The sequence below is a fragment of the Onychomys torridus genome, chromosome 5 (genome assembly GCF_903995425.1).
Source record: "Onychomys torridus chromosome 5, mOncTor1.1, whole genome shotgun sequence".
Taxonomy (NCBI): domain Eukaryota; kingdom Metazoa; phylum Chordata; class Mammalia; order Rodentia; family Cricetidae; genus Onychomys; species Onychomys torridus.
In genome coordinates, this window is record NC_050447.1 from 68,261,257 (window position 1) to 68,281,513 (window position 20,257).

General features: G+C 37.0%; 1 protein-coding gene and 1 non-coding gene across 20 annotated transcripts in view; both read left to right on the forward strand.

Annotated features, from left to right (window-relative positions):
* Celf2 (CUGBP Elav-like family member 2) overlaps positions 1 to 20,257 on the forward strand; it is an 859,694-nt gene that overhangs the window by 594,774 nt on the left and 244,663 nt on the right. The gene's annotated exons all lie outside the window — the stretch shown is intronic.
* On the forward strand, positions 2,749 to 2,912 carry LOC118584949. The gene has a single exon (XR_004945115.1). It is a non-coding gene; the product is annotated as a U1 spliceosomal RNA (small nuclear RNA).

The following is a 20,257-nucleotide window of genomic DNA, read 5'->3' on the forward strand; positions in this document are numbered from 1 at the left end:
TCTGTTACCATCAAATACTAAGGTCATCAGCATATATGCTTTTAAGTGAACCCAATGATCCTGTTAATATCATTATGGAAATGCAAGCACTAGCACATTAAGAGAATCCTGTTGGGATATTCTGCTATTATTGAATTTTGCAAAAGGTTTGGTTTTCCTACAAGTAAACACCCTGTGGCCTCATTATAGTTGCTAATAGATAATGTAGTGATCTGAATATTCAAATCTAACTCTTCTTTTTTTCTTACAACTCAATTTTGAGTAAATTGCATTGATTTTATAATGATACGCATCTCCTCAAATTTAATTAAAAAGAAAGTATAATCTAAAATTTTAGTTAATGTTATCATTTAAGACATTATAAAATAGTTTTCAATTCATTATAGTTAGGAAAACTAAACCAAAGATAATAAAGAGCCTTGACCAACATCATGTTGTTACTTCATGGCTGATGGGTCTAGCAGGCAAATCTCTATTTCTATTTAATGGCCATCCTTACTATAGTAATTTTGACCATTGGGCAAAATAGATTTAAAATTTTGAACAAGTGCCTCAGAACACTATGAATTAAAAGTTCAAGAGGTTGTTGAGTATATCTTGACTGGCAAGTTGTTATTGGAAACAACAGTAACTCCCTTTTCTAAAGTTCTCCATAGCACTTTTACATGTATTGTTGTTTAGTCTATCTCAACTGCTTTAGGTTATTAGTACTGTTGTTTTCCTTAATTTACTTCTAAACCATAAAATGTAAAAAGTTTACCTGACTTCCTGGAATTTATATATGGCTGTGTTGTAAAACTTGGAGTCCAAAGCAGATGATCTGACTCAGAGTCTTTATTTCTGCTTCTCTAAAATGAGATCTGGTCATTGGAAGGTTTTATTCTCACTTTTCCATCTTCCTTGTGTCAAAAACAGTTTTTGTAACTTCATGTTAACTGTACAGTTGGTAAAATAAAAAGACTGAGAGGCTGGAAAGAAGGCTCAGCAGTTAAGAGCACCGATTGCTCTTGCAAAGGTCCCAGGTTCTATCCCCAGCACACATGTGGCAACTTAGAATCATCTGTAACTCCAATCCTAGGGTATCTGTTGTAGTTAGATTTTCCTGCCTGGCCCAGTCAGGACAAATCTCTCTTACCCGCCAGTCCCACAGTCGCTCAGACCCAACCAAGAAAGCACACAAAAACTTATATTGCTTACAAACTGTATGGCCGTGGCAGGCTGCTTGTTATCTACCTTTTCTATCTTACATTAACCCATTTCTGTTAGTCTATACTTTGCCACATGGCTTTGGCTTACCAGTGTCTTTACATGTTGCTTCTCATGCCGGTGGCTGGCGGTGTCTCCCTCCAGCCTTCTACTTCCCAGAATTCTCTTCTCTCTTGTCCTGCCTATACTTCCTGCCTGGCCACTGGCCAATCAGAACTTTATTTACACAGAGTGATATCCACAGCAATCTGTCACCTTTTTCTGGCTTCCATGGGCACCAGACACACATGTGGTACACAAATACACTTGCAGACAAAAGACTCATACACATGAAATAAATTAAAAAATTTACAAACATTTAGCTACACATTACTGGAGTTTCATGTGAGTCTAATATCTCTGCCATTTGTACTGTCCTATAACTATAGGGCAGTTCCGTTGAGGAGAAGCAGGATCTCCCTGGTTGAGAAGGTGATTTTAGCTCTTGTGGCATTCACAGTGATAGCAACCTTTTTGTTTCCTCTTTACTTTCAGACTCTCTTGACTTGAGTCAAGATTCTTAACTGAACAGTATCATTTGTGTCTCTGAAGGTGAGAGCCACATACTCTCTATGCAAATCTAGAGGATACTGGGATTTGGGATCCTACATCATTACATAAAATAGTGTCATTGAGAAAGGTGTGATTGAACAAGCTAAAATCCTTGATAACATTGAAAGAGCCTTTTCCCTCTTTTCCAATTAATCCATGTCTCCATTTGCAGTTATAGAAAAAGCTCCTGACAGCACCAACAACAAAACAAGAGAAATGCACATCCTGAGCAATAAATCTCTCAAGGCATTCACCAAGTGCCACAGGGCTCATTAATCTTGATTATTTCCAGTAATAGATAACTTCACAAATCAGCTATTATTCCTAATCATGCACATAAAGATAACGGATGGATAATAGCTTTTTGCATGGTTAGACCAAGCTAAAATTTCATTACAACTACATTTCTATAAATTCTAATGAATGGTGTTTCTACTCTCTTAAAGAGGCAGGGAGAGGTGACTGTCACGACCACTGCAAGAGAAACTGGTGTTCAAGAATGAGTTTTAAGACAGGAGACTAAGTAGGTTTCATTGGAGACATCTACTGTCTTTTGTGTTACTACCATTTTACAAGGTAGGTTTGTTTAGGTCCACATGACACAACAGAATTGGGCAGTTCTAGTTTCTAGAGGCTACTATACCATTATATAAAATGAAATACAGTCACTGAGAGGGGTGTTTCTAGATGATGTTTAGAAAAAGTACACAAAGAAAAATAGTGGTGTCAGGGTTGTGTGATAATTTATAGAGTGGCATGTGGTACTTGGATTATCCCAAGCATGTTCTTCAAATATTGAGCAGAATGAACAATAGAAGGGATTGTAGATTATGGAAGATATGTTTTCTATGTAGTTGGATTATCTATAAGTGACTAAATGGTTTGGGTTTTGTTTCTGTTTCTGTTGTTTTAAGAGGTGACACTAGACTGTTACATAAAACTCACAGGGCCATACTTACCTGGCAGGGGAGATACCATGATCATGAAGGTGGTTTTCCCAGAGCGAGGCTTGTCCATTGCACTCCAGATGTGCTGACCCCTGAGATTTCCCCAAATGTGGGAAACTCGACTGCATAATTTGTGGTAGTGGGGGACTGCATTTGCGTTCTCCCCTGGGAGGGAAAAAGAGTGTACATTGAGTGCTCAAAGAGAGTTCTAGCTAAAGTTGCCCAGCTAAAGGATATTAGTAACAGCCTTCCTTCCTAAATTATGCCTTTATTTGGACATCTCAGTTGCCTGAGAAATGGCTTTGTTAACATAAACAGAGGCTACCCCCTCCATTTTTTCCTCAAAATGCCAGTACTTAAAATATGGGCTTGAAATGAGATATTCAGTATGTGGCAAGTGCTGCATTGCTACAACTCATAGAAGCATTGCATCATAATTTATACTTTTTAAACTGACCATATCTTTTGACAGAGCCTCTTCTTCAAGTTCCTAACTTTCAAGTTTCATTCTAACCTTTCCTTTACGTGAAGTAAACCAGTTTTGTTTTTTTCAGAACTTCAAAGAAGACAATGCAGAAGGTCCACTTTTCACAGCCTTGCACATTTTTCATGTTTGTTAAATAGTAAATTAGAAGAATTTGCAAGCCAGATTTTTTTCCTGTGCAAAGCAACATACTAGGAGCTAGGGAGATTATAAAAATTCAGTAAAAGTCTTTAATGAATTTTACAGTTCAACAGAGGAGAGAAAAATATGAAAATACTCATGAGCTGAAAGGTAAGGCATGTCAGAAGGTAATAAACACTGAGGGCATTTGTGTATAGTAGAGCTATGCAATCAACTCGTAAATTCATAAATTTATGCCTATGGCATGAGAGAAAAGTATATGAGCAACATCAGCAAGGTAAAAGCATGGACAAATTAGGGTTGTCTGTAGAGGATGGTTACTAAACCAATGGAATTAGAGGATCAGCAGTATAAGTAAAGCATAAAGTGTAAATCTAAACCAAATCACAGAACACTATGCATGATGAAATAAAGAGTTTAGTATTTTTTTAATAGATGCTGGAGATCTGTAGTAGAAAAGTGATATGATAAGAGCTACAGTTTAAAAGTGTTACTTCCGCAATATATAGAATCTGTTAAAAGAGAACAGATGGAAACAGTCAGTGTGCAGACTCCTGCTCACTTTGTCTTGTCTTGAAAAACAATGACTTGTCTTACCTGTGTAAATGGATATGAAACAACCAGTTCCTGGAAGACAGTAGGATCCAGGAACAATTTGTGATTTTACTGCAATAGTACTATACTGTAGTTACTATAGTGTAACAGTTCACCTCAACTTGGTAGTTTAAGAATACTACCACTTCATTGAAAACAGGCCTTATTGTTTATTGCTTATTACTCTACAGTATCTTACAGCCTCAGCTGCAGCTATTCAAATGGCTGATTATAACTCAGATGCCTGAGACTGGTATCATTTGGAGATCTGGAGGCTTCTTCACTTACATGTCTAACATGCAAGATGAGATTCCTAGAAAGCTGGGCTATGCTGGACCTGATGACTAGAACACATATAGACTGTCCTAGATTCAAAGGGAAAAAATAGATCTCCCTTTCTGCATTGGGAAATGGTAAGGTCTTAGTGTACAAAAGTGTTGGAGAATTATTATTGGCTATCTTTGAAAAACAGTTTGTTAAAAATGGAGGTTGGCAGTTGGCATCACCAAAGATTACTACTTGAATTTTGTACTTGCATGTTTGAGATATCTATAGTATTTTGGAGGGGGGAAAAGGTATAGTAAAAAATACAGGAATTAATACTTTAGTCTAGAGATAGTTCATTTCAAAGGGGCTGAGTATGTAAAGATAAGAGAAGGCAGCTAGGGATTAACAAAGCTCTTTCAGGTATTACTATATTCAGAACAGAAAGAAAAAGAGCCCAAGAAGCAGCAGGATTCTTGAAAGAATATAAACCATGGAAGCTGAATTAAGAAAACACTTACAGAAAGATGTACTTTCCGTGATCTTTGGATAGAGGGTCATTGACGAGTAGAGGCAGAGGACAGATGGCAGATGCTTAGGGAGCAAGTAAACAGTGAGAAGGTAAAAACAGTAGGTGGCCTGTGGATCACCTTAACTCTGATGAAGCAGAGAGGAGGTATTTGAAGATGCAACAAGTTAGATATTTTTATCTAATACTATAATGCATGCTTAAAAGAATAAATAGCAGTATGACATGCACAAATGTGTAATTCCAATGCCAAGGAAAAGGTGGATACAGGATATTCTGGTAGAAGTTCAGGGGCAGGTCACTGATGAGAGGCTTTCTAGTTTTAATTGTTAGAAAATAGGGAGTAAGTCATGTCTGGTTCTATATATGCCTCCTTTAATGCATTTTGTGGATTATAATATATTCGCAAAGCATAATAGACTCATTGGAGAGAATTCTGAGTAGTTGATTTAAAAGTGGTCTTCTTGAAATTAAAGAGTCAGGTGCAACATTAACAACATTGTATTCAGCAATGGAGCACGTTTAGGTCAGTGATCCATTCTTTTAAGTAGGATGATTTTAAAAGGAAAAATATCCACACACAGCACCCCCCCCCCCCGCAGAGAGAGAGGCTAAAGTTTAATTATACTTTTTTGTCTAACTACTTTCTTAAAATAACATTACTTTAGTAAGCTGACCTACCCTTGCCTATATTCAGATTTCATTATTTTAAACAGCTACCATGTAGTCGGCTTACTTGATGACATTAAGTGAAATTTCTGGTCTCTCAGATAATGGAGGTAAGGCCTGTTTCCCGGGGGGCTGTTTCCCGGGGGGCTGTTTGGCAAAGGATTGAAAACTGTTGTGAGAAACACGGCCTCTTCCTGGCTTGAGAAAATACTGACCCGTAGGCCCAGGACTGAAAAGAAATGAGGCCACGAACATGTGATACAGCCCTCCGAGAAAATGACCGATCTGACTTTTCTTCAGTGCTTTTCTTAACTGTTCCAGAACTGGGTAAGCTGTGCTTATGAGAAAATAGGAAAGTGCCAGCTCTTGTCTTCTCTTGATTGAAAGCAGCGTACTGTTGTGTTCCTATATGCCAAACACACTTTTATCGCCATCATCATCATCATCATCATCATCTCTGAGAACTAAAACGAAGGCCTTGTAGGTGATAAACACACTACCACTGAGCTACCTCCCCAGTCTCAAGAACACTTCACATAAGCAATAATTTCCAGGTATACAAAACACCTTAAGAGTTTTGAGTTTATCAGAGAGTGGTGAAATTTTATGTATTATTTGTTACTTTGTATGTGTATGTGCAGGAGGCCGCAGAATGCATATGCTATGGCTGGTTCTGGCCTATACCTTGTTAAGGCAGTATTCTGTTGTCTGTCTTGTTTCTGCTACTTGATCAAGGCGAGCTGCCCCGAACTTCTGCTGGAACATCCTGTATCCACCTCTTCCTCATAAGAGCATTGGAGCTGCACATTTACGCAGCCATATCCAGTTTTTTACATTAGTTCCAGAGAGCAAACTCACGTCAGCAAGCTTGTGCTGCAGTTGTACTTTCATTGGATGAGCAAATTCCCAGACTCCAAATAACTCTTTTACATGTGTTATCCAAGCTGTATTTTTTCAGTCCTTTAGCCCAGAGAGTTCAATTAACACAACTGAGATTGTCAGTGTAATCTCAGCTTCTCATTCATTCCACGATCTGTATTTTTTAGCAAGAACTCCAGAAGAAATGACTAATAAAGCCAGCCTGTGATATAATGATAGCCCAAGACTTTAGCTCTTATACTCGGACTAAATTAACTCTTCTAAGGTTGAGTCAGTATTTTTCCATTATTGTCACGGGCAATTAGTAGCCACTTACAATTGGTTACAGTTCATTTCTGCTAATGGTATTACAGATGAGATTGTATCCACCACATGACAGTCCACATGAGTTCTTGAAGACTGGGTGTCCAAATGGTATTAGAAATGATTCCATTTTTCAGGCAGATTTGGGAAAACTGCTTTTTGTGGGTTGCCATGCTTTATTTGTACAGAATTTTATGAATCCTGTCTTTATGGCAAATTAACTTGCTGGAGGCCTTGTTGCCTGAATGAATTGAATTGTGAGCATTAACTTTATACTAAGTACATAACAATGACAAGAACTGAATGTGATTTTAGAAATATAAGACTGTTATTTTTCTAAAAGGCCATTATTTCTAAGAAATAGCTTTGTAAGAGAAGTATGTCAGAATTACCAGTGACTTCAGAGATTCCAATTACTGATAGGAAATCTTTTTATGAGCAAAGAGTTGCATTGTTTTCTGAAATTACTTTGTCTTTTTGTCGTCATTCTTATTAAAATGAACTTGTGTTTAATTAAAAAGATGACTTGAAACAGTTTAATGTTTTTTTTTTCAGCCTTTTAATATTGAAGAAGTCTACAATAACAGCTTCCACAGCGACTGACTGTTTTCCTGAAAACATTTTCTTTGAAAGTGGGGAAAAGAAAAAGAAAGCAAGTCACGTCTATACGTTAACACATTGGCTGATTTAGTTTTACAGTTTAAAAAAAAAGCGACAAAGTATTGTAAGCACTGTGAGAAAAGATGGCAAGCTTTATGTCTATGCCAGGGTGTCATGGACACTGAGTCCTCATGAGGAAGAACATTTTTCTGGCAGATGAGACTTAACCATCAGATAATGTAAACTCTTAGAATAGGGGAAGTTGGTAAGAATTCTAATGTAAAACCTTTAAGAGAATATTGCTTTTATTTTAATTGAATGCCATTTCTACATTAATTATTGTGTCCAGTGTAATTCCCCAAAATGGCAAATAATGATGTGTGAAAACAGTATAATTACATTTTTATATTTTTGGTAGAATTATAACCGGGTTTGATTTGCTTTTGATCTTAAAGTTATTTATTATTCTCATCAATCATTCTTTTAAATTATGTCTTTTCCCATTTTTCTGTTTTTATTTTTCATTACACTGCAAAATCAGCCTTGCTTCTGCTCTGTGTTCCTGTGATACTTTATAGGGGAAATAGACAAAATGAAGTTTCTTCCTGTGCTTGCTAGCAAAATACTTTGAGGGTCTCTTCTTTTAGAGAGTGGTGCTAAATCATGCATGTCTCCACATTGGTGCACACACACTCATATGCTAATTTAGTAATCAGAGTTGGTGAATTCCTTAAAATTAACATCTTTGCTTTTGTCTGGCAGTAGCATGTTGTCTGGTTATTGTCAGGTCCAAAAGAAACCCAGGACAAATGGCTAACTATGGTGCCTATTAGCATATCAAAGTGCATGCTGGCCTCCAGGTTCTTTCAGCCTCACAGGTACCCGTCATAGAGTCCATGCTGGCATCCTGGCTCCTCTCAGCTCTTCTCACCCTGCATCCTACCATAAACTTCTCCAGCTCATGGGCTATTCTTGCCCGACCCTGTCATTCCTATATAACCCTGTCACTTCGGCCACATACTCTTTTTGCTCTTGGCTTTCTCTTGGCCCTCTGTCTTGGTCTCCTTTGCTTCCTCTCTCACTCTCTCCACCTCCCTCCTCTCATGGCCTGGTTCAGTCTACTGGTCTTATTTAGTCAACTACTTTCCCTCCCTTTTCTGGACTCTTCCATATATCTCTGGCTCTACTCTCCCTCATATCTACAATAAAAAAAAAAAATTCAGCCATACATCAGAACAGTCATGTCCTCTTTTTATACAGTTATATTTGGATAATTTCAGAGCATATCATTTGTATAAAGTCACCAAGCAATGTCAAGAGTCCTTGTCTGTAGTTGAATATTGTCCTTTACAGCTTCTTGGCTTTAAGCTCAAAAAGAAGAAAAACATAAAACATTTATTTTTGTATGTGTATAGTGTGTGTTGTCATGTGGGCTCATATGCAAGTGCATGGGTATATACACATGGACATGTGTGGAGGCCAGAGTGGGACATTTGGTGTCCTGTTCCATCACTTTCCACTCTATTCCTTTTATTTCTTGAAACAGGATCTGGCACTAAACTTGGAAGAGAGGTTGGCAGCCAATAAGCTCCAGCAATTCTCTTGTCTCTGTCCCTAACAACTACATGCAGGGAGCTTAGTGTGGTGGGTATTGTGTTCCCAACAATATTGTGTACCCTAATAAATTTATCTGGGGTCAGAGAGCAGACAGCCACTAGAACAAAGCCAAAAATGGTAGCTAGAAAATGGGAAGAGCAAGCCATAACAGAAGTTGGGTGGTGGTAGCACACGCCTTTAATCCCAGCACTTGGGAGGCAGAGCCAGGTGGTCTCTGAGTTCAAGGCCACTTTAGAAACAGCTAAGCATGGTGACCCACGCCTTTAATTCCAGAAACCCAACCTTTAATCCCAGGGAGTGGGGGCAGAAAGAGAAAGGTATATAAGGTGTGAGGACCAGGAACTAGAAGAGTAAAGCATGTAGTTAGTTAAGCATAACTGGAAAAGTATTCAGGCTTTGGAGCAGCACAGTTCAGCTGAGGGCCATTGGAATGAGGACTCAAGCTTGCAGTCTGAGGAAACAAGACCACCTGAGGAACTAGCAAGGAGAGATAGCTGTGGCTTGTTCTGCTTCTCTGATCTTCCAGCATCACCCCAATAACTGGCCTCAGGTTTGTTTCATTAACAAGAACCTTTAAGATTCCTACTACAGATTAGGGATATGAACTCAGATCGTTATGCTTGCACAACAAACACTCTCTGCCTGCTGATCCACCGCCACAGTCTACAGGCTTATTTTTTCCTAGTTACCACTTTACCTGAATCAAGTGCAATCAGGGAGCATTTAATCCATAGATGGTTGGGCAGCTGAGACTTCAAAAGGCATGTAAGCTTCCAGGTCTTTTGCTCATATTTTTAACTATGACAAGGAGTTGTTATTTGGAAAGCACTTTTCAGATTGGGGAAGGCTATTACTGCTTTTCAACTTGAAAAACGTTGTAGAATTTTTGTTTGGAGACAGAAAAAGAGTAACAAAAGCTGTCATGGGATATATACAATCTAGACATTAGCATTCATCATAATGACAGGTGACACTTTGCAGTAAAACATGAGACCAACATTTAGAATTGAGAGGAAAATTAGGAAACCATTTTTGAAATTACCGTGTGGAAAAAAAAAAGAGATGTGTTTAAGATGACTTGTAAGCTGATTTTTTGTTTGTTTGTTTGTTTGTTTCTCTGTGTAGCTTTGTGCCTTTCCTGGAACTCGCTCTGGAGACCAGGCTGGCCTCGAACTCACAAAGATCTACCTGCCTCTGCCTCCTGAGTGCTGGGATTAAAGGCGTGCGCCACCAACGCCCGGCTTGTAAACTGACTTTTAGAGTAAAACAACTTAGTGTGTTTGGACCTGCACTTTGCATCCTCAAAGGTTACTTGTAGTTGGAAGTTTTCATGTGTCCCATCTGGTCCTTGGTCAGGACAAATCTCTCTCATCCGCCAGTCCTGCAGCTGCTCGGACCCACACAAACACATACAGGCTTATGTTATTTTTAAACTATGGCCATAGCAGGCTTCTTGCTAGCTAGCTCTTATATCTTAAATTAACACATTTTTATAAATCTATATTTTGCCACATGGCTTATGGCTTAACAGTATCTTTACATCTTGCTTCTCCTGGCGGTGGCTAGCAGCATCTCCTCTGCTCTGTGTTTCTCCTTCTTGTTTCTCTAGTTAGAAGGTCCTACCTAACCTTATTCTGCCTCACCATTGGCCAAACAGCTTTATTTATCAACCAATCAGAGCAACATATATTCACAGCATACAGAATGACATCACCTATCAGTTAGTGTCTTTTTACTTCCTCTTGCCTTTGTACTGATACCAGATCTGATTTTGCAAAGACAAAGAAGTAGCTTCATACTCACCTACATTTATTAAAGAAGCATTATGCACCAAATGCAGAGGAGATGCATTTACTTCCAGATCTAAATAACTAATGCTTTAGTAATGCCTTTCACCAAGGCAGTCTATTAAAACAGTTCTCTTTGATAAGTGTTGTGTTATGAATCAATTTTATACTTACAATATAAATTTTGTTGCCCACCCCCATACTCTTTCCTTTGTCTTACCTCTTATTTGCATTACTTAAGAAAAAGAAAATTCTAGTTGGCTGCTTCCCCCTCCACAAATCCTTTTAAGGAATGGCAACTGTAATGTTGGTTTAAGCTCATTATTTTGAAGGAAAACTGCATTGTCAAGGAAAAGATACTAAGCTTAATTATGATATCTAATTACAAAGAGGAGTAATTCACTAAAAACAATTAAGTGCCTTAAGTAAAATGGACAATTCCAGCAGTTAACAAAGCGGGAAATACTGCCATACTGCCATCTCTGAGGTCCATTTGAGTAAGCTAACTCAAGGCAGCCCATGTTTGATGGCTGGCCAAACTAAGAATGGCAGCTTGTTGCCATGGAACCCTTCAGACCAAAATAACAGAAAATAAACATACTGAAAGTTCAGATTCTAAGCAGCTTTAAGTATCTTTTAGTTGTAAGTTAAGAAGTAATAGGCAATTTCTCTTGGCTATGATTCAGTCTGATCTTCAAGTAATTATAGTCCTAACTTAAATAAACTGAAAAAAAAAAAAAAAGAGGAAACCTTGTGGTTGTCTTTAATATGAACACATCTGAAATAAGCTCATTACTAATCAAATCTATTTCATTCTTCTTCTTTAGTACCGGTTTCTTATGACTTCAGATGTATTACAATCTAATGTTAAAAACAATTTAGGAAAAAGGAAAATAGTTTAAAAATCAGGTTTTTATTTTTCTATTAAATGTGACTAAAGGTGTGACCTAAGGAATACTGTTGTTTCTTGTAAAATTCTCTCTATCTTGACAAATTCCTTATTTTATCTAATCCAGTTTAGTAGTTATAATAGTTACAAGTTTTCCAAGTAGACCTGCCCTGCCCATTCATTTTCACATCTAGAGTAAAAATTAAGAAACAGCTGGAAGAGATACTTCATTGAACGGTTAATAAAAGAAACCTATCTTAGAAAACATTCAAATATCTTCCTTTTGAATTATATATCCAAATGAAGTTTCAATGATATTGTTCAATTTGACATAGAGAAAGTCCAGAATTTTTTTTGTTTAGAATTGCTTTAAAAATGTTAGTCATATTACTCTATTTTTAATTTAAGGGAGATTTATAGCTTGAAAATATAAGAACAGATATTTAATAGTCATATATACTATATATAAATGATATAATAAATATATATATAACATAGACTGCAAGTGTATTATATATGTATGTGTTAATTTCTCTAATATTTTTTCTTTTTTATTTATTCTTCTCTCATATATTACATCCCAACCACAGTTTTCCCTCCCTCCTCTCCTCCCAGTACCACTCCCCACCTCCCTACCCCCCCCATACCCACTCCTCCCTTTTCCCTTCAGAAAAGAGCAGGCCTGCCAGGGTTATCAACCAAACATGGTATTACAAGTTACAATAGGACTAGGCATATATTCTCATATAAGACAACCCAGTAGGAAGAAAAGGGTCCCAGAAGCAGACAAAAGACAGATACAGCCACAGCTCTCAGTTGTGGGAGACCCACAAGAACACAAAGGTACACAACCATAATATATATTCAGTGGCCCAGGTCAGAGCTATCCAGGCTCCCTGGTTGTCCATTCAGTCTCTGTGGGCCTATGAATCCAGGTTAGTTGGTTCTGTGCTTTTTCTTGTGGGACCCTCCTCCCCTCTGGCTCCTAAAATCCTTCTACTCCTTTTGCAGGACTCCCAGAGCTCTGCCTAATGTTTGGCTGTGGGTCTCTGCATCTGTTCCAATTGCTGGATGAAGCCTCTTTGATGATGAGAGAAAGGCCAGAAATTTTAAAAGTACACTTTTGAATTGAGAAAGTTTTTAAGAGTGAAAAATAGAACGTGAAAATAAAACAGAAAACCCAACTACCCCGTAAAGTGACCTCTTGGGGTAGTTCCTTTACCTAGTGTCACTTAACTCCCCTTTTTGCAAGGCTTTATGAACCCTGAACCCTGGGACCAGTTTAGAAAAAAGTGTAGTGTTCTAGTTTAGGGACAGATATCCTCCACTCCCATTTCTGTCCAGTGACTTGGCTCTGAGAACCAAATAGCTGTCTCTCAGTTTTTCTGACCAAGTACATAGGTAGTATTCATTTTGGTCTTTATTCCTGAATTTATGATCCTGCTGGATGCCTGAATTTCTACTGTTTCCTAACACTTTGCTTTTTGGCTAGGGATATCCCCAGATAGTAGATCTTTCTGGTCAACTAACAAATTGCCAACCTCATTACCTCTAATAAGGGACTTAGCTTGGTAAGAGGTTGGTTTCTTGTCCAGGCCCTGACCTTCCAGGATATAATGCACACCACCATATGACCACATGAAAGTCTTAACACATGATGTCACAACATTTGATTTTAGGTTCTCATCATTGTGCTTCACTTATTGAATCTTGACATACCATGTCACTCACTAAAGGCCTATCACTTAACCACAGCATTCTACATACTAACCAGAAAAACAAATTCAGAATTATTGAAAGAAGTGTTAGTGAAGGCTTAGAATTTTGTCTTTTTGACAAATTAATATATTTTATATAACCTATTTTGATCAAATAGATTAGGTAAAGGACATACTGTTGTAGCTGAGATGAAGAAGCCAATAAGTAAATGCTGCTTCCCATCAACAGAGACAAGCCCCCTCAGCCATCCTCGTTCCTTTTCTTGAAGGATCATGAGCCAAGCAGCTTCTCTCTAGTTCAGTTGAGAGCTATAGACTGCTCTGGAAGGCAGGGCAGTTCAAAAGCAAAGTTCTTGCTCCTACTCAGCTCTGTTTGTTCTTTGGTCAGGGCAAGTTTAATAATCCAAGTGTACTGGGGAAGAATAAAAGATCTCTAGCTTGGGACAAAGCATCACAGAAGAGACACTTACGTGGTGAAAATTCATAAGGAAAAAGCTGAAAGGGGAGATAGTAAACATTGACATCACTCATCATTTCAGAAAAGAAATGCTTACTACAGGTTACCTTTCTTTTCCATTTAATATACATGTCTTTAATTTTTTTCTCTGTTACATGCATGTGTCTATTTGTTTGTTTTTTGTCCGTGTGTGTGTGTGTGTGTGTGTGTGTGTGTGTGTGTGTGTGTACACATAAGAGCAAGTGCATGTCATGACAGACATGTAGGGAAGTCAGAAGACAATTTGTAAGAGTCCATTCTCTCTTTCCACTATGTGGATCCTGGGAACTGAACTCAGGTTGTCAGGCTTAGTGCCGAGCACCTTTACCTGCTAAGCTGTCTCACCAGCGTTAAGACAGATAAACTTTGAATGTAACAATATGTATAAGAGCACACTTCTCTCTGTGGAAAATAACAAAGATCCTATCTAAAGTAGCATATCTGCTCTTTCTCTTCTGTCAATGGGACCGTCTCATCCTCTCTAATTTCTATGGACTACTGGAGAGATGATGGAAGCTAGGCTGTGCATATGGTGGTAACACTCCCTGGACTATGTGAGCTGAGGGGAAAGTGGACAAGTCCCTCATAACTCTTTTATCTCTTCGATTTGAGTAGACTCCAAAAGAATTTTAAAAACCAGTTTAAGATGCAGATAACGGGCAGAATGGCAATGAGGGCTGAGCTACATACAAGAAATACGGGAGATGATTTCAGATGATGTTGGACAGAGAATTGAGACTTTCCTCTTGGGGAATCAGACAACCTTTTACACTATGAGTTCTTCCCATCTTTCATGGTCTACAAAATAGGAGAGTTGCTTGAAAAAACAAGGGTTACATGAAATTATGACTTCATGAGGAAGTAAATGTGCTGGTAGAATACCTTCACATTTTAATGCCAGTATATTATATGAACTGTTCCACTCCTTAGTGAAAATAATTAATAGCTCCCATCCATCACACTGTACAGTGTGATGGATCTGAGTAGCAGAGAGCTTATAAAATATATTTGGCAATAATTCACAAAACATTCATATTTTAATAACATTTTGAAGGAGAAAATTCTGTTTTTTAATAAATTCTGGCACATCTTCCCTCCAAATTTTATTTTCATTTACAATAATCTTGGGGTCAGTTTTTTCCTTCTTCTTTGGCTCTTTACTCAGTTTTTTACCAAAGATAAACATATTTCAAAGAAAGATCAGAAAGGAGATAAGTGCATAGGCTTGGAATTCTAGATCTCCTTCTATTTCTACCTTGGTTGTAATACAGTTAACACCAGTTAAACTGATCATACTGAAAGTTTGTATTGTTATTCATGATCAAGTAAAACTGTTTCTCAACCAGTTAATTTCTTGGTTGTTTTCCTTACATATTTGGCTTCTCTTTGTAGATAACTTATTTCTCCTCTCTACTGTATAAATTAGAGAGTCATTCTCAGGAAAATAGTTGCTCGATTTTATTGTAAGAACTGTGTTCTTACTACAAATTACCTAGTTATCCCTGTTATTAGAACTCACTGATCCTACTTTTTAAAAACATGACTTATTTCTACAGTGTATATCATCTGGTTGGTACTGTTGATACTGTAATGAAAATATCATTGTTCCTTGAGGTATCTGCTAAGAATGACACTGATCTTAAAGCAGTCTGCTTTTTTTCCTTTTGTAGGTGGTCAACACATATTATTCATAAGTGACATGAACTAGATTGGGTTCGTAATAAATATAAGTAGACTGTATTTCCTGAAAATAAAAAAATTAGAACTATGAAATATGTATTCATACTTAAATAATGATACTTAGCCACTCTACTCTCCAGACCCCAATCAGTATTTGAACATTGAAATTTATGGGTGTAATAATGTACAGGATTTTCTTGTTTGGAAGAGCTCCCATAGTATTCTATAAAATGAAGCACTTTTAAACCATGGGAAAATGTTTAGTATTCAAAGCCCATGAACATACACCTTGGGACAGATAGGAAAAACAAATTTTTGTCTGTGTTTATAATGTGAGTATCATATTCCAACTGTCTAGTTATCTTCTATAAATTGGAAGACTTCAGTCAGTAAAACAATGTCCAAAATACAGGTGGTGAAATGTTGAAATACCATGAGGAGCTAGATATTCACTAAATACTTCCGAGGCTTTCTAGTTATGACTGTGAAGCTTGACTGTTTCTAATGCATTTGTTTCTCAATGCTACACATCTTTTAACTGAGCATTTAAGGTTGATTTGGAAAGAGAAGCCACTAAGACATGGATTGAGTATGGTAAGTGAGAGAGATGGGAGATGTAAATGACTCTATTGTTTGTGTGTACTTCAATGAGAAGTGTGATGAGAGATAGACTATCACTGGAAGAAAAAAATGGATTTAGAGGAAATGATTGAATGAATGGGAGTGTTTAAGACTAGATGTGTTGAATGAACTGTCTTATTTTGAGACATCTAGGAAAAGTAATAGTGAATAGTATACAGAGTTCTGAGCATCGGAAGAAAGATCTGAGTTGAAAACATACTAACTATATGTATATAAAATCATTATAGTTGTGGGAGTGAGTGAGATTGTTTAATCATTCATGCACTTGGAAACATGACAATGGGTCTGGTCTGCACAGGAGGTAGGCAGGAATGTTCCTGATGGCGAGTACCAAAACACCATTTAGAGCTTAAACTAATAACCTGATTAACAAATAACTACCAGTTCCAGTATAGTCATATGCACAGTCAAATGTTGGCCACACAATAATCTAAAATTTTGTTGTAGAAAATCAGCAAAGATACACCTTTATTAGTTGACTGATAGATACATTTGCACTGTAATGTAATGAGGGAAAGAAAGTCTATATTCCAAGCATCTTTTTTTTTTTTTTTTGCCTGCAACAGTTTTGCTTTAATGCTACCCTGTGGGAAATGTATCTACTTTACTGCTCCCACTTCTCCCCCATTTTACATGGGGTTATAATGATCACCACTTTTGTTGACAATTTGGCTAATGACAGGAAAATAACATTGTTCCTTGAGGTATCCTAGTTCAAAGACATTTCCTAGGGGAAGGCATCAAATTCTCACAATAAAATTGTAGTCCAAATTTTTAAATGTAATTTTAATTTTTTCTTTTGCATAGGAGCATAAGGAGTCTGTTGAGCCAATTATTATGGTAGAGCTACTGTGATTGACTAATATTCAATTTTACATACCGCATAGAAGTTTCTGAACTTGGCGCACATTTTTAGACTAAATTATAATCCAGTAATCTATTACATGCATAGAAATGTATTAAAAATAATAATCACTGTTTACTTTTCCCTGCATTCTAATCCATGACAAAAATAGGACTCGAGATACCTTTACCAGTATGGTGGTCTTAAAATACTGAATTAAAATACATCAGCTGGTTATTTTTTAATACTCAATAAAAGTCACAAATGTGTAAGCAATTCTTACTTTATAACTCAACTTCATTTTCTCTGTAGAAACAGCTACTGATATAAAGTAAAAACAACAAAATTTACACAAATTAACTGGATTTTAACTTGCCTGAGTTTTAGCTAACAATAGAAAGTCTTCATATACTAATGTATATTTTCTTTAAAATTAACTTCTCTTTGGCCATCATAAGTAGACCATTGCCTGTAACTTTTGGGGGATGTGTGTCTTTTTCCCTCAAATTTTAGGCCCTATTTTATTCCTAGTATTAAGTATCCATAGATACTTGTATTTGTAGATACCCATACAGCACTGACTTCTACAGATTTGTCTCAAGTACTACTTTTGCTTGAATTGCAGTTACTTTTTATTAGATTTCTATTTAGACAATGAGGTTTACATTTAAAATAGAACTTGAAACTCTGCTGCTGTACATCTATTTCTCTACAGAAATCAAGTCTCCGAAGCATGCACCATGGCTGTGGTTTACTCCCTTCTTTCCTTCACCCCCACCAATTAATTAAACACTCATCTTGTTCATTTTTATTTCCTAAGTACAATTTAAAATTAGCAAGGTGGTGGTGGCACACACCTTTAATCCCAGAACTCTGGGATTAAAGCCAGCCTGGTGTACAGAGGCAGATCCAGGACAGGCACCAAAACTAAATAGAGAAACCCAGTCTCAAAAAACCAAAACCAAAACCAACAAGAACAATTAACATCTTTCTCTTGATAACACACAGGAAGACCATCTCCTCATCTGTATAATTGTGATCTCTGTTCAGTCACCCTAAGCCTGCTTACCAAACTCGCTGATTTTTCTAAGCCCAGACTCGCTATCTTATTCCTCATTTAAATTCTCCAATGTCTTACCCTTGTCTGACGGATGCAGTTTTAACTTCTTAGCATATCATTAGAGCACCTCTTAATGAGACTCCAGTCTGCCTTTTTCCAGTGTCTTGTTCAGTAACTTGTATTCACTCTTTACCTCTGCTATCCAAATCCATTTATATGTGCTTAAAAATATATCAGTTTGTCAACAGCCAGTCCCATACTGTGATTTTTTTCTATAAATATTTATTCCTCGTTCAAGAGTTAGTTGTAATTTTTGCCCTCATGCTTTCCTGTATATGACAGGTAGTCTATTTCTTTTACTTCTTCCTATGACATTGTATCAACTTTCAATAAATACATTTCCTTTCCATTTTTATTAACATAATTACAGGAAGAAAGCTTAGAAGCCTGGTGCTTTTTAAAAGGTATAATCTTGTGAATTAGATAAACTTGTGTTTTTAAAGCCTGCCTTTTACCAAAAGTAACTATGAAACAAACATATTTGACTTCTCTGAATAATATTTTCCTAATTACAAAGTTGGGTTGTTGTTTTGTTTTGTTTTAAATTGTTGTTTTAGTTTTTGGTTTTTGTGGGTTTGGTTGTTTTTATGGTTTTTCGAGACAGGGTTTCTCTGTGTAGCTTTGTTCCTTTCCTGGATCTCACTCTGTAGACCAGGCTTGCCTTGAACACACAAAGATATGCCTGCCTCTGCTTCCCTAGTGCTGGGATTAAAGGCGGGTGCCACCGCCGCCTGGCCACAAAGTTTTTAAAGGATTGTTACAATTACCTGAGGCACATTGAACACTGTGCTTGGTGTATGTTCTATCTGTTGTGATAATGGTAACATTTGTCTTTCTTTCTATATTATAAATGACAGTAACTGTTGCTTAGTAGAAACCAGGTCAGTAAGTACTTAATAAAAAGCTAGAAAGTAGGCTAACTCACATATGAGTGTGTGTTTAATATTTCCAAACACTAAAGTAAAAATTCTTATGAGACACAGTATTATTCCATGAGATTAGAAGGATAAAATTATTGGATATTTTTTTAAATTTGAAAAGATGGAATATCATAACCCTTCAATTTGGCCTTTCCTGTAGTAGGAAGATTTGGTTGTAATGTTAATGTTCAGTCTTTCTTTTTTCTTTTTTTAATGCAGACAAAGCACAAGAAAGAGTTAGTTAATGAAGTGGAGACTGACACCGCTCTTCTTCAGCTTCTGACACTTGAATCCCAGCATTTATTTGATTTTTCAAAGATAGTGCCTGCTTTTCAGATCATGCCAATGTTTAAGATGTCCTAAACTATGTGAAATCAATTAATTCCATGTTTGAAGAAAGGTAATCTTTAGAGAATGGTCTAGGAATTCAAATTTTGTTGCTTGTATTTTTCCATGTCATGTGAAGTATTCTGATGCTCTGCCAGACAATTGGGATCTGCAAATGTTTAATTTGCTTTCTGTTGCTGTGTTAAACACCATGACCAAAAGCAGCTTAGGGAAAGGAGGGAAGACATTATTTTGTCCTACATTTTCAGGTTATAGTCTGTCTTTGAGAAGAATCAACCAGGAGCCATGAAGGAATGCTGTTTACAGGCTTAATTTTGTTTTGTTTCTACTCAGCTTCCTATATAAACTAGGACTGCCTGTTCAGGGATGGTACAGTCCACAGTGAGCAGGACCCTCTCTCATCAAATAATAATCAAGAAAATGTCCACAAAAATAGTCTTATCTAAGCAATTCTTGAATTGAAGTTCTCCCTCTTGCCAGGAGACTCTGGTTGTGTCAAGTTGACAGCTGAAGATAACTATGAAACAATCAAGATTTTAAAATGTCGCCGGGCAGTGTTGGCACATGCCTTTAAGCCCAGCACTCAGGAGGCAGAGGCAGGCAGATCTCTGTGAGTTCAAGGCCAGCCTGGGCTACAGAGTGAGTTCCAGGAAAGGTGCAAAGCTACACAGAGAAACCTTGTCTCGGAAAAAAAAAAAAAGATTTTAAAATGTCAACACCCAGGGCACAATATACAAAAGATCCTCATGAGGTTACTTAAAGAGCTTGGAAATATAGTAAGAAGAGTATATGGATAAGAAATAGTCTTAAAAAGTATTTAATCAGATACATCTCATTTTCTCATTGCTATTTGGAGTTAAATATAGTTATTTTCTTGTAAAAATGGAGTATTCTTAGCTTTTGTGTCAAATGTGTAGTTTGGTGTTATAGTTATGCTACATATACTATGCTAGACACCAGCAGCTTGGTGAGGAATATGAACATTGCCT